This window comes from Canis lupus, chromosome 6 (assembly GCF_048164855.1).
Source record: "Canis lupus baileyi chromosome 6, mCanLup2.hap1, whole genome shotgun sequence".
NCBI lineage: Eukaryota > Metazoa > Chordata > Mammalia > Carnivora > Canidae > Canis > Canis lupus.
Genome location: NC_132843.1, coordinates 49,674,614 through 49,688,301, shown reverse-complemented (window position 1 = coordinate 49,688,301; position 13,688 = coordinate 49,674,614). Strand labels below are relative to the sequence as shown.

Genomic DNA, 13,688 nt, shown 5'->3' with positions numbered 1-13,688 from the left:
ATTTCCGTGTTCTCTATTCTGTTCCATTGATCTATGTGCCTGTTTTTGTGCTAGTACCATACTGTCTTGATAGATTTAATCTCTTGAATTCTGATACTTCCAGTTTTGTTTTTCTTTTTCAAGATTGCTCTATTTTGGGTCTTTCATGGTTCCATATAAATTTCAGGATGGTTTGTTCTAGTTCTGTGAAAAATGCTATTGGTATTGTGATGGGATTTACAAGAACTCTGTAGATTGCTTTGGGTGTCTAGATATTGTAGCATTTTTTTTTTTTGGAATCCACAAGCAAGGAATGTCTTTCCATTTCTTTGCATCCTTTTCAATTCTTTCTTCAGTGTTTTATAGTTTTCAGAGTACAGGTCTTTCACCTATTTGGTTAAGTTTATTCCTAGGTATCTTATTACTTTGGATGCAATTGTAAACGGGACTGTTTTCTTGTTTTCTCTTTCTGCTACTGCATTATTACTGTATAGGAATGCAATCAATATTTACTTATTGATTTTGTATTCTGCAACTTAACTGAATTCATTTTATTGGTTCTGGTAGTTTTTTGGTGAGGTCTTTAGAGTTTTCTATATGTAGTGTAATGTCACCTGCAAGCAGTGAAAATTTTACTTCTTCCTTATCAATTGGGATACCTTTTATTTCTTCTTGTTGCCTGATTGCTGTGGCTAGGACTTTTAGTACTATATTGAATAAAAGTGATGAATGGACATCCTTGTCTTGTTCCTGTCCTTAGAGGAAAAGCTCTCAGTTTCTCTGATCAGGTATGATATTTTCTATGTGCTTGTCATTGATGATCTTTATTATTTTGAGCTATGCTCCCTCTGAACCAATTTTGTTGAGGATTTTTATCATGAATGGATATTTTATTTTGCCAAATGTTTTTCCTGTATGTATTGACATGATCATATGGTTTTCTTTCTCTTATTGATGTGATGTATCACATTGATGTGCAAATATTCAACCACCTGTATATCTGGGAAATAAATCTTACTATTTGTGGTGATTCATTTGTTTAATGTATTGTTGGATTTGGTTTGCTTGTATTTTGTTGAGGATTTTTTGTGCTTATGTTCATTAGTGATATTGGCCTGTAGTTCTCTGTTTTTGTGGTCTCTTTATCTGGTTTTGTGATGAGGGTGGTACTGATATCATAGAATGAATTTGGAAGTTTTCTTTCCTCTTCTAATTTTTGGAATAGTTTGAGAAGAATAGATATTAATTCTTTTTTAGATATTTCATAAAATCACCTTTAAATTTGTCTAGTCCTGGACTTTGGTTTGTTGGGAGTGTTTTGATTGGTTATTCAATCTCCTTGCTGGTAATCTGTCCAATTTTTTTTTTCTTCCTGCTTCAGTTTTATGTTTCTAGGAATTTATCCATATCTTCCAGGTTATCCAGTTTGTTGGCATATAGTTTTTCCTAATATTCTCTTATAATTGTGTTTCTTTTTTTTTTAAAGATTTTATTTATTTTTTCATGAGAGACAGGAAGGAGGGAGAGAGAGAGCGAGCGAGAGAAAGGCAGAGACATAGGCAGAGGGAGAAGCAGGCTTCATGCAGGGAGCCCTATGTGGGACTGGATCCTGGGACTCCGGGGTCATGCCCTGAGCCAAAGGCAGATGCTCAACTGCTGAGCCACCCAGTGTCTCTATAATTGTGTTTCTTTAGTGTTGGTTGTTATTTATCCTCTCTCATTTGTGATTTCCTTATTTAGATCCTTTCTCTTTTCTTTTTGATAAGCCTGCTAGGAGTTTATCAGTTTCATTTTATATTTTTCAAAGATCCAGGTCCTGGTTTCATTAACCAGTTCTATTATTATTATTATTATTATTATTATTATTATTATTATTAATTAATTTTTAGTTTATATATCATTTATTTTTTCTCTAATCTTTACCATCTTCTTCCTTCTTTTGGTTTTGGGTTTTATTCATTCTTTTTCTAACTCCTTTAAGTATAAGGTTAGGTTGTTTATTTGAGATTTTTCTTCTTGAGGTAAGCCTGTATTACTATAAACTTCACTCCTAGATCTATTTTTACTGCATCCCAAAAGTTTTTGGTCTGTTGTGTTTTCATTTCTTTCCAAATCAAAATCCACTTTTTGATTTATTCTTTGATTTCTTGGTTCACCCATTCATTGTTTCATTGTAGCATGTTATATAACCCCCATGTATTTGTGGTTTTCTAGATTTTGTGTTATGGTTGATTTTTAGTTTCATAGTGTTGTAGTCAGAAAATATTCATGGTATGCCTTCAGTCTTTTTGAATTTGTTGAGACTTGTTTTGTGACATAATATGTGATCTATTCTGGATAATGTTCTGAAAATATCTGATAGTTTCATCTGCCAAATGTGTCATTCAAAGCCACTGTTTCCTTGTTTATTTTCTGTTTGGATCATCTGTCCATTGATATATGTGAGATATTAAAGTCCTCTGCTATAATTGTATTAGTACCTTTTTAAAAGATTTTATTTATTTATTCATGAGAGAGAGAGAGAGAGAGAGGCAGAGACATAGGCAGAGGGAGAAGCAGGCTCCCTGCAGGGAGCTCAATAGGACTCATCCCCGGATCCCAGGATCACACCCTGAACTGAAGGCAGATGCTTACCCGCTGAGCCACTCATGTGCCCTTAATTGTATACTATTGATCAGTTCCTTTACATTTCTTATTAACTGTGTATTTCAGTGCTCCTATGTTGGATGCATCAGTATTTACAATTGTTATATCTTCTTGTTGGATTGTTCCCTTTGTTATTTTAATGTGTCTTTCTTTGTTTCTTTTTACAGTCTTTGTTTTAAAGTCAATTTTATCCCAATATAAGTATTGCTACTCTAGCTTTCTTTTGACAACTAGTTCCATGATAAATATTTCTCCATCCCCTCACTTTCAATCTGCAGGTGGCTTTAAGTTTGAAATGAGTCTCTTGTAGGCAGCCTACGGATGAGTCCTGTTTTTTTTTTTTTTAATCATTCTTATGCCCCATATCTTTTGATTGGTGTATTTAGTCCATTTCAATTTAAAGTAATTATTGATAGGGATGCCTGGGTGGCTCAGCGGCTGAGCATCTGCCTTCAGCTCAGGATGTGATCCTGGAGTCCCAGGATTGAGTCCCACATCGGGCTCCCTGCATAGAGCCTGCTTCTCCCTCTGTCTGTGTCTCTGCCTCTCTCTCTCTCTCTTTGTGTCTCTTAGGAATAAATAAATAAAATCTTTAAAAAAAACAAAGTAATTATTGATATATATATATATTTATTGCTATTTTGTTACTTGTTTTTTGGTTGTTTAGGTAGTTTCTCTCTGATCCTTTCTTCTCTTGCTGTCTTTCGTGGTTTGCTGATTTTCTTTTGTGATACACTTGGGTTCTTACTCTACATTCTTTGCATACCTGTTAGTGGTTTTTGATTGGTGGTTACTATTAGATTTGTATATATAGCCTCTTCTGCATTTAGCATTCTATATGAAGGTGATGGTTGCTTAATATCAATCCCATTATTTACTCTTCTCCCACTCAGGTTTTAGGTTTATGGTGTCATGTTTAATATCCTTTTATTTTGTGAATCTCTTGATGATTTTTTAATAGAAATAGTTATTTTTATTGTTTTTGTGTTTCTTCTTTTTACACTTTCATATATGATCTTTTTTTCCACTCAGAGAGTTCCAGTCCCCTTTAATATTTCTTGTGGGACTGGTTTAGTGGTCATGAACTCCTTTGATTTTTATTTGTCTGAGAAACTCTCTTTTTCTATTCTATATGACAACCTTTCTGGGTAAAGTATTCTTGTTTGTGGATTTTTTCCTTTTCAGCAACAAAGTAACATTTTTTTTAAAAGTTAGATTGCAATATTCTGCTGCCAATATCAGACAGACTGCTGGTTTTTTGTAAGCAGAAACTTTCATATTACTGTAATGCTTAGCCTCCTTTTGAATATTGCCACACAAGAAGCAGTTAGAGGACTCATATTCTGATGACAACAATAAAACTCTCATTAGACTCTCTTTTTGCATTCTATATTGTTTCCCCAAAACCGAACAATGCAAAGCAGCCAAGTATAAGACCAAAACAAATTTCCCATTCTATAAAGATTAGAAATATTTCCTCCTTTTTATGCTGAGTATGGGTAAAGCTTGGTGTTATTTCAAAATCTGACCATTACACAGTACACAGGAAGAAAATAACCAAATGACAAAGTGGATTCAGTTTATTCTGTATGTTTTGGTGATATAAAAAATTAAACAGGAAGATAATTAATTTAATTTAAGATATATAGATGGTAGTTACACTAGGGAGCAGAGCATAACATATAAAGGTGTCAAATCACTGTTGTACACCTGAGGCTAATGTAACCTTGTCAACTGTACTTCAATTAAAAAATGCAAATTATGCTATTGGCTAAATTAGAATAGTACATATAACTTGGAGGAAAAACACAGCTTCTGAAGGCATAGACATTTGAGACCTTGAGATGTTGAATCCAAAGTGGTATCCCAGGGGCTTGGAGTAGTTACAGGTAGGACTTGAAATGATTTGATGGTTTGCATTTTTAAACTCACGAAATAGCTAATTGAGAGATTTTCTACTTAAACACTATAAAGTCCCTTATGAGGTGATCCTCGTTGGTTTCATGTTATTCAACAGATGTCTTCAGGAACCAGAAATAATGGTTAGGAATAAGTCTTCTTGTCAAATTTATCAGGTCTTTAGTATCCTTCTGAGTTTCTCCCCTTTAAAATGTCCCCCTGTTCTCCAAAGCATTTCTAGGCACTTCTTACACTCATTTATCTTCATTGGGTGGTTTTCTTCCGGGTAACATGTTTCATGTGTTTCCTCCACTTTTCCAGGAAGTATTACTTATATTCTGTATTAACCGTGAGTATCCTAACATTTATATTACCGAATCTCTTCCATTTGATCATTCTTTTTTTTTTTAAGATTTTATTTATTTATTCATGATAGTCACACAGAGAGAGAGAGAGAGAGAGAGAGAGAGAGGGAGGCAGAGACACAGGCAGAGGGAGAAGCAGGCTCCATGCAGGGAGCCCGACGTGGCATTCGATCCTGGGTCTCCAGGATCACGCCCTGGGCCAAAGGCAGGCGCCAAACCACTGCGCCACCCAGGGATCCCCATTTGATCATTCTTTTACCTAATTTGAATTCATGCAACATGATGGAATTCAAAACCTACTTTAAGAATCTTTTTAAAAATATATTTATAACCTTATTTTTAGCCAGGCCACATCAGCAACTAATGTTTCCAAGAATGAGAATGGATATCTTAATTATACTTAAAATTTCACATGATTATAAGAATCTGTCCTCTTGTATATTTCCTGTTGTGGTAGTATTACTGTTTCATTTATTGCAATCAATAGTGCATGCAAAATTGTAGAAAGGAATTTAACACATGATTCATACCTAATTTGTTGTTTGCTCTCTCTCTCTTTTTTTAAAATCCCACTTAGTAAGTTATGCTTGCCATTCTTGATGTTGCTAATAAGATTTCATGGATTTCATTGCTCTGTGTTAATACCTATACCATTCCTCCTTCATAATAGTCTCCTATACCTTTTTCCCCCCACTAGGCCACCCAGGACTACATTGAGTCTCTCATTGTCATCATTGTCTTTCTTACTCATCTTACTGTGGTCTTGCCCTTTGCTCATATATTTATTTAATCTTATATGTGTTTTCATTTACACCAATATTGTATTTTTAAAATGTAATCTGGTGTAAATTTTTAGTAGTTTATGTATTGTCTATCCGTTTTTTTTTGATTAAACTTTCACAGGCATTTCATAATCTCAAGTTTTTAGAAAAGTACAGTTTTTTGTTTTTTGTTTTTTTTTGTTTTTTGCTTTTGTTGCACTTGCCTGGGGAGACAGATCCAAGAAAATATTGCTCAGACCAATGTCCAAGAGTTTACTGCCAATGTTTTCTTCTAGGAGTTTTTTGGTTTTAGGTCTTACATTTAGGTCTTTAAAACCTTTTGAATTTATTTTTGAATTTGATATAAGAAAGTCATTCAGTTTCATTATTTTGTGTACAATTGTCCAGTTTTCCCAACACCATTTATTGAAGAGACTATTTTTTCCCCATTGTATATTCTTACCTTTTGTATCATAGATTAATTGATCAAATAAATGTGGTTTTATTTCTGGAGTCTTCATTCTATTCCATTGATCTGTGTGTTTTTGTGTCAATACTGCACCATTCTTAACTAGATTTGTAGTGTAGTTTAAAATTAGGGAGTGTTATAACTCTAGTTTTCTTTTTCATTCTTAAGATTGTTTTGGCTATTTAGGGTCTTTGTGGTTCCATACAAATTTTAGGATTATTTGTTCTAGTTCTGTGAAAAATGACATTGGTATTTTGACAGAGATTGCATTGAATTTGTAGATTGCTTTGGGTAGTATGGATGTTTTAACAATATTATTTTTTTCTGTCCATGAGTACAGTATATTTTTCCATTTATTTGTGTTGTCTTTAATTTCTTTCACCAGTTCTTATGGTTTTCAGAGTATAGGTCTTTCTTTCTTTTGATTAAATTTATTCCTAGATATTTATTCTTTTGGATGCAATTATAAATGGGAGTGTTTTCTTAATTTCTTTTTATGAAAATTTATTGTTAGTATATGAAAGTGCAACAGATTTATATACATTAATTTTGCAACAGTAAAGTTTCAGTAAAGATTCTCTAAAGATTCAGTAAAGATTCATTTTTTAGTTTAGATTTTTTTGGAGTCCCTAGAGTTTTCTATATTTAGTATCATGTCATCTGTAAATAGCAACAGTTTTACTTTTTCAATTTGAATACTTTTATTTTTCTTTTTTCTCAGTTGGCTGTGGCTTGGACTTCAAATACTATACTGAAAAATAGTGATAAGAGTTCGTCTGTGTTCTCTTTACGTTCCTTTCTCAAAGCATGTGAAACTCTTTTGCTAGGATTACTTTATTGATTTTTTTTTAACTACACAGGTCATTTTTAGAGAATAACATAATATCTTTATGAAGACTCATGCTAAGGTTCAGAGAAGTTGACATTTGAAAAGATATTACTTATTCTGAAAAACTCAATACAATTATCTTAGAGGGAATAGAACCTAGTTTCCCTTACTAATTCGGGATAAAATGAAAATGTTAAATTCCTCCTTTTTCTATGTTTTTAAACAAAGAATCAGAAGCAAGAGAATGATCTCAAACATTACACATTGATCTCCCTACCTTGACAAGTAAAGTGGGCCATTCCAATTATTTGGGAACTTTGGAAATGGGTTCCTGAGAACTATTGCGATACCTGCTGGTAACAATGTGTGTATTTCATAGTTTCTTTAAAGGGGGGGGGGCGGTGTATGTGAGTCAACCTTTCAGATGGATGAAAGAGATGTGGGTACAATAGAATTGCTACAGTGCATGAATTCACTTTTTCCCTGGATCCTCTTAATTGAAAAGATATTTTTTAATTGCTTGATGGCTGTGATAATTGGTTCCTTTTCATCCATTCCGGTTAGCCTGTCCTTTAGCCCACAGTGTCAGCTGGTTTTCTGTGGGGACAAAGCAAAAAAAATAAAAAAAAAAAAAAAAAAATAAAAAAGGGAGAGAGAAAGAAAGAAAGAAAGGCAGAAAAAATTCGAAGAAATTATTGAATTTTTTTTGCATTAACAACCTCCTCAGGTGACACTCATCCCCCCTACCCTCGCCATGATTCTTACCCTGAAAAGAGGAGGAAAAGGTGAGGAGGGCCAAAGAAATTTTACACACTGGGCAGAACTTCTGTCGGAGAAGATATCAAGGGTATAGAGAACTTCCAGAAAAGGGAAAACCCATTGTAGAAGAAAGGGAAAGAGGCCTTGGAAGGGTGAGTGCACTTGAGCATTATATGTGAAGATGCCAATTTGTGTCTCTTTAAGCCCAAATCCAGTCTGGGTTTGCATGTCTGTTTCTTTTCTATCACAGAGACATATGTCACACTTGTCATAATTGTATGTTGCAGAATAATCATATAACTTCTGTTGTTACCAAAAAGGTACATATGTACCAGTCTCTCCACAGATTAGATGTAATTAGAAAATCATGTTGAATCGGATGAGAATAATTCCTGTATTTCCTGTGATCCTGAGAAAACACAAGAGGTTATTTTGCTCTTTACTGGCTAGCTTTCTGACCTTATGTTTTATCATATCAGGCATGTTTTATCGGACCAACTGTAGAAACTTGAATCCTTCTCTTTCCTGCCTTTACTTTAGCTACTATGTTTTTTACTTCAGTTCAAAAATTGAAATGGGAGAAAAAGAAGCCTGAGATATTGTAGTAAATAGAATGATTCTTTAATGTCCTAGGGTGTCTCCATAGCAGTTGAGAAAAAAAGCCTGGATATCATTCTTGCATAATTAAATAGAGGGACTTCTAGGTCAACTTCTCAATCTGAGATGAAATTAAAGAATATTTGTAAAATTGTTGTGATACTTTTTTTTTGTGATACTTCTTTCTTTTTTTAAAGATTTTATTTGTTTATTTGAGAGAGAAAAGAGAGAGAGACAAAGAGAGAGAAAGCACAAGCAAGGGAGAGGGGGCAGAGGAAAAGGGAGAATTGGGGAGTTTGATGCTCCCAGGACCCTGGGATCATGAGCCGAGTGGAAGGCAGATGCTTAACTAAGCTATCCAGACATCCCTTTATTTGCTTTTCTTTTAAGAGATCTTTTTATTTCGATCAGTTACTGATTTGTTAAATATGTAATCTTGCATCAGTGAATCTGAAGATTTTCTTGTGTTCAGGTGGTAGAAGTCACCTGATAACCTCTGAGAATAAGGGTCCACCTCTGTTCTCATCCCTCTCCTCCAATATCCAATTTGGAATGGCAGATAGAATTCCACTCAGAAAGTTTAGTAACTTACTCATTAGTTACTCATGATTACTCATATATCCTTAAAAAAAAAGTGTGATGATATTTTAATACTCTAGGATATTTGTGTCTATTTTTTTTAATATTTTTTTCTTTATTTATTTATGATAGTCACACACAGAGAGAGAGAGAGAGAGAGAGGCAGAGACATAGGCAGATGGAGAAGCAGGCTCCATGCACCGGGAGCCCGACGTGGGATTCGATCCCGGGTCTCCAGGATCGCGCCCTGGGCCAAAGGCAGGCGCCAAACCTCTGTGCCACCCAGGGATCCCTGTGTCTATTATGTTACATGTGAGGGCTCTCTGTTTCCCCCTTAAGAAACTGTTTTTGGTATAGAATTAACTTGTGTTTATAGTGGGATGGACATAAAAGTGTGGGTTGATGATTCTGTTCAAGCAAATTTAGTTAATGAGTGACCTGTGAAAGTTAGGTGAGGTTCTCTTGAGAGTCACAGCTTCTTTTGCATGGCTTCTGTTCTTTGCATTCACTTAGTTCTGTTGGTAGAAGAACAGTTTCCTTTTAGAGGATTACCTACAAATGGATTTTTCTTCCTCCTCTCTAGCAACATCTATTTTCTTTACACCGGAAGGTTTTAGTTTTGGGGAATTTAGCCTGGCCCTTAACTGTATACTTCAGGCCCCTAACACTGTAAGATAGCTCATGGAATGGGTCCATTACCAGTCTTATAGATGATGTGTTTCCTAATCATTAGACTTTTTGACAAAAGGCCATATGTAAATTAAATTGTTCTTGGAGTTTCAGGAGTTTCATTTTCCTGTTGTTTGCCATCTTGGGCTTAGCCTTTTATGGAAGTGCCTTAGGAAATTCAAAGACATGAAAGAAAGTCTTTACCATGTCTTCTGCAAATTTGGTATTGCCTTTACTAAGAATAGCTATGTATAGGATGCAGGTGATCTTTTAGACAAATTGGACCAATTATGGAAGAGGCTTGCATTTGGAACTTGGGTTCTCAGGTTATATTTCCACCTCTTGCCCTATAAAACAAAACAAAACAAAACAGTAATCTGAAGACTGGGGTAACAATTTTGTTTTCATAAGAGATAATCCATTTATTTGACTACTGATGGTCTCTGTGATGATTCTTGAGCAGATATAGGTATAGTCAGATGAGTTGCGGCCAACTTGGGAAATGTTTGGGGATTTTTATAAGGGTCCCACTGACTGTAGTTTAGGTCAGTCTTGGCTCAGCTAGTGCATTACCTGCTGGTGGCCCTAGCTCATCCCTTTGTACATACTGTGTTATTTGATGATGCATCTGGATCTTTCCCATTATCAGTTTCCTGCCCAGGGGCATTTTTGTTATATATTTGTTTATTGCTCTGCATTTTCAGTATCTTTCCCTTCTTTGTATTTTTAGAAATAGACTAAAGATTAGTAAAGCCCCTTTTTATCTTGGGATGGAATCACTTCCAGACTGGGATACAGATTAAGTCATTGTGTAGTGACAAAAGGGAATTTCATAAGGGCAGTTAGATAACTAGAGATTCCAGTGACATTAATTCACTCCATGCTTATTTAGTCAATACCAACAGCTCCAAGCACTGATCTTAGCACTTAAGCTTTGCAGGAGGACAAGGAGGTTGCAGATTAAGACTGGGCTTTGAAAGGTCAGAGTTGAGTTATACATTTAGAATTCTGTATACATAGAGAATTCTTTCTATAGAATTCTACAGAATTCTATTCCGTGTATATACTTGAGTCTTTTTGCCTTCTTGCTGCCCTAGACTCAAGAAAACAATGCTGAACTGAGAGAAACAAGCTTGTAATCCCAAATAACATCTGATTCTGATATTGCTTTTATTTGACTTTTGAATGAATCCTTTTAAGAAAAATAATTTGTTTCCTTATTATTTTGATTTGACTTAGTTTGTAGTTTTGATTAATTTAATCTGACTTGTCTTTTCTGAACATATTACACACAGATTCTAGGAGGGAACGATTAGACTGTTGTTCTATGAGAGTGTGACAATTATTTAGTACAGTAAAAGTTTCTTTAAGTGGAATTGTTGAGGGGTACCCTTGTGGCTTGGCAGTTAAGATTCAACTCTTGGTTTCTGTTCAGGTCATGATTTCAGGGTCCTGAGATCTAAGGCCTGCATTGGGCTCTGTGGGGAGTGTGCTTAAGTTTTTATCTCCTTCTGCCCCTCCCGCCTCCACTCCTACCCTCTCTCTAAAATAAATCAATAAATCTTTTTAAATAAATAAATAAATAAATAAATAAATAAATAAATAAATAAAGTAAGGAAGTAAGTAAGTAAGTAAATGGAATGTTTGAAGAAAGGGAATATGTTAACACACAATCCCTCAAAATGGTGCCATCAGAAAGAAGACTATTGGTATGTAAAGGCTTAAAATCACATATTGAAACTTTTATTTTCTAAAAATGAACATCATAAATTAGCTCACTGACAAGTCCATGTTTATCACTCTTTTACTTCCAAACTCTAGGAGGTCTTTGGAAAATCAGCCATTGCTTAGTCAGTATGTCATTTCCAAAAATAAAGATTGTACAATTGCAAGAAAGCTGGACATGTGTTCTTCAACAGGGTAGGATCAAATGCAATTTCACTCTTATATATCTTCACACTGCTAAAAGCACCATAATCATAGATAGAGCCAGAAATCAAGTTTTGTCTCTCTCTGAGGGCAGAAAATAATGTCATTGCCAATGGCAGAAGAATAGGAAGAAAAGCAGCCTGAGTAGGCCACAAACTGAAAAACATTCACCGAAAAATTAAAAGTTTGTTATGTGATTCTACTCAATAAGCTTAAGTTAGGTGGTCATTCATATCCTGAATATTTAACTTCTTCAATATAATACTTTTAATCTAGGGGTCCCTGAGTGGCTTAGTTGGCTAAGTGTCTGCCTTTGGCTTAGGCCATGAACCCAGTGGGACTGAGGCCTGCATACAGCTCCCTGCTCAGCCGGGAGTCTGCTTCTTCCTCTGTCCCTCTTCCTGCTTGTGTTCTTTCAAATCTCTCTTTCTCTCAAATAAATAAATAAAGTCTTTAAAAAAAATAACACTTTTAATTTGAATTTATCTCTGACATGTTGTTGTTACACTACAAAGGAAGGGAACTATTTCAGCTTTTGTTTTTAATATTTTGCCTGAAATTGAGTAATACAGAAAACAGAATATCCAGACAGGGGTTTTGGTTTAAGGTTTGCATTTTAGCTAACAATTTGAAAAATAAATTTATTCCCATGTGTTTTATCTGTCCTTCATTTTATATAATAACACAGGATACTGAGGAAGTTGTGGGAAAAGTGAGGCATGGTGTGTGAAGTGCTTTGTCAGAAAGTGTGCTCTCCGTATAGAAGGTTCCAGGTGGTGCAGAGAGTGGCTCAGAGGGCAGGACCACATCCTGCTCTGTCACTACCTGGGTGTGTGATGAGCTGTAAAACATGGACAGTAGTAGTCACTGCTTCATTAGGTTTTTTCAGCAATTCCAAGAATCAACGGCATAAAGTACTTTATTATTATATGCCAAGTAGTATTGTCTCAATGTAGTTGCCATAAGATAATAATAAATGTGAAAATGGTTTCAATAAGAATTGTTTATTCATTTGGGTTTGTCATTATTTTACCTACATCATATCTTTTATTTGTGATGATTAGCATCACTCATTGATAATAATAAAATATGAAATGAGATGTTGATGTCCATATTCTGTAGAACCATTTGATCCAAATATTTTTAGTAATATTATGCAATATTTAGATGTACTGATGATGTTTTTTTGATGCTTTAATTCTAATCCTAACCTGTAAGAGTTCCCACTGAATTTTAAATGCTAAAAACATAAAGTTAACATTTAAATATCTAAAACCAGATTTTTAGAAGGAATTTTGAAGAGAAAAATGCAATTTAATAGACTTGCATGTTATCAGATAGATGCAACATTGTTTTCTGATCACCAAGATATTTGAAATGAAGGACCAAGTTATATCTTTCATGTATCTATATGACAAAACTGGCTACACTGGCAAAAGGCTATGTCCAAAGAACACAAGAGAAGTTTGTGTATGTGTGGTTTGTTTTTTTGTTTTTAATTCAAGGAGCTTAAACATCTCTGTATGTTTTCTCTGTGTTTAAGAAGTAGAGAGAGATGGGGATTTATGGTAGTTGGTTTTAATTAGAAAAATACTATAAGATCATAGTATTATTTATTTCAATGTTTTATTCCCTGTTACTATATTTATTAAAAGAAATATGAAATTTGGAAATGTAACAAGCATTTTATTAAAATCTAACTTAATATCCTTTTTTCTCATTAATTTAAGTATCATTTTAGATTCTTTTTTTAAAATTATTTTTTATTGGTTTTGTTCTGTTAGCCAAGATCATTCTAAAGACTTCACTGTAATATAAGAAAGGGGAAGTTGAGATAATAAAAATGGAATTCTTTCTTTGTTCTCTCTCTCTCTCTTTTTTTTAAAGAGGTAGTGAAAGGAGTGGAGAGGGGGGAAGGGGCAGAGGGAAAGGGAGTGAATGAGAGAGATTGAGAGAAAGAGAGAGAGAGAGAGAGATTGTTAAGGAGGCTCCATGCCCAGCATGTAGCTGGACACTGACATCATGACTTGAGCTGAAATCAAGAATCAGATGCTTAACTGACTGAGCCACCCAGGGGACCCAGGAATTGAATTTCTAATTCTTTTAAATTTTTCCCTTTAACGAAATATCTCATAAAGCCCAAGATTTCCCCTTGTTTTATTGTTAGTGGATTCTCATACAGTGTTTGGTACTCTATGTCAAGGGTG

The 13,688-nt window shown here is 34.5% G+C and overlaps 1 protein-coding gene across 8 annotated transcripts in view; it reads left to right on the top strand.

Moving 5' to 3' along the window:
• FMN2 (formin 2) overlaps positions 1–13,688 on the top strand; it is a 370,841-nt gene that overhangs the window by 142,811 nt on the left and 214,342 nt on the right. Inside the window, exon 8 of one of the 8 annotated variants that reach the window (XR_012032921.1) lies at positions 7,676–7,859. The exons of the other annotated variants lie outside the window; for them this stretch is intronic. The gene's annotated coding sequence lies outside the window, so the exon portion shown is untranslated. The remainder of the gene's footprint in view (positions 1–7,675; positions 7,860–13,688) is intronic. 8 annotated transcript variants of the gene reach the window in all.